This window comes from Muntiacus reevesi, chromosome 3 (genome assembly GCF_963930625.1).
Source record: "Muntiacus reevesi chromosome 3, mMunRee1.1, whole genome shotgun sequence".
Classification (NCBI taxonomy): domain Eukaryota; kingdom Metazoa; phylum Chordata; class Mammalia; order Artiodactyla; family Cervidae; genus Muntiacus; species Muntiacus reevesi.
The window spans coordinates 232,530,015-232,531,752 of NC_089251.1; the positions used below are offsets into that span (position 1 = coordinate 232,530,015).

The 1,738-nt window shown below is 36.9% G+C and overlaps 1 non-coding gene across 1 annotated transcript; it reads right to left on the reverse strand.

Annotated features, from left to right (window-relative positions):
- Nucleotides 1-553: 553 nt before the first annotated feature.
- On the reverse strand, nt 554-660 carry LOC136165745 (U6 spliceosomal RNA). Its single transcript, XR_010662732.1, has one exon. It is a non-coding gene; the product is annotated as a U6 spliceosomal RNA (small nuclear RNA).
- Nucleotides 661-1,738: the final 1,078 nt, after the last annotated feature.

Sequence of the window (1,738 nt, forward strand, 5' to 3'; positions counted from 1 at the left end):
ACCCATTATTGAAAGTGTGGTGTGGAAATCTCCAACTATTGTTACTGAATTGATTCTTTTCCCCTTCAATTCTGTTAGCTTTTGATTCACAAGTTTGGGATTATCAGGTATATATCTGCTTATGCTTGCTATATCTTTTAAAAGAGTTTTAATTATACATTTGTTAGTTGCTCACTCATGTCTGATTCTTTGAGACCCCATGGACTGTGTAGCCCGCCAGGCTCCTCCATCCATGGGATTTTCCAGGCAAGAATTCTGGAGTGGGTTGCCGTTTTTCCTTCAGGGGATCTTCCCAGCCCAGGTATCAAACCTGCATCTCCTGTGTCTCCTGCATTGCAGGCAGATTCTTTACCCACTGAGCCATCAGGGAAACCCAGTGATTGCTATAAGGATAACAATTAATGTCTTAATTTATAAGAGTCTAGTTCAGATTAATACCTAATTCATTACAATAGTAGATAGAAACTTTGCTCCTGTATGACTTCATCTTCTCTACCTGTGTGCTGTTACTGTCATGCAAAGTATACCTTTATAGATTGTGTGTCCATCAGTAAAGAAAAAAAAATACTTTAGAAATTTGTAAGTCATTCTGTCAAAGTGGTCATGCCAGTCTTCTCTGCATTGTTCCAACTTCAGGATATATGCTGCCAAACTGAGCACAGCATAAGGTAGTACTGTCATGAAAAGCTACTCTGGCTTCAGTATAGAAAATGAATTAAAGAGGAGGCCAATCTAGAATGAGAAAACTCAATAAAAGATGCTCAAATATGTCTGGCAAAAGATGATAGTGATCTGAACTAGAGTTCAGGACTAGAGTACTAGAGAAGAGATGTAGGCAAATTAACTAATTTGAAAGATATTAAAGAGATAATAAACTACCTTTGGTAACTGGATATAGGGTTGAGCAAAAGAAAGGAGTCAAAAATGATTAATTCTCTGTATTATGTAACTGAGGGAATTACAGTGCTATTCACACAGAAAGAAAGATAACACTGAAATTGAAGCTTTGGGAGAAAATATGATGAGCTCAATTTTGGATATTCTGAATTTGTGATTCTTATAAGATACTTAGATGGAAATAGGAAACGTTCAGTAAAGATGACTAAAGACTTGGTAGTGATTAATATGTATATTGTAATGGAAGTCTTGAGAGTGTATTAGAATGTCCAATAAGATAAACAGAAAAATATTAACTGATAATAGAAGAGGACCAAGGATGGAATACTAAGGAATAATACTATTTTGAGTTTGAGGAAGAGAAGTGGATTCTTAACAAAAGGGTTAAGGGTTGCTCAAGAAAACTAGGGGAGTGTGTTGTCATGGAAGTTGAAAGAATGAAATATTTCAAGAGTTGAGATGCCACAGAAAATAGAAACCTTATTATTTTCACTGTAATTAGCAATAAGGAAGGCCATTAATAACAGGAGTATATTAAAGTTGGTTGCAAATTCTTTCCTCTTCCCTCCATCAAGAAGTGAAATTTATTTCCTTCCCCTTGATTCTAGACTGCTTTGTGTTTGTATTGACCAATAATATATGGCAGAAGTGAAACCGTTAACTTTGAGACTGGGCAGCTTCTATTTTCACAGACTTGAAACAGTCCTCCTAAAAATCTAGCATTCATGCTGTGGGAACCCCACACATGAAGGTACCATGAAGGGAAGGACTCAAGCTTCCAGCCAAGAGCCAACACCACCTGCCAGCCCTGTGAATGAACCATAGTGGATGTTCTAGACCA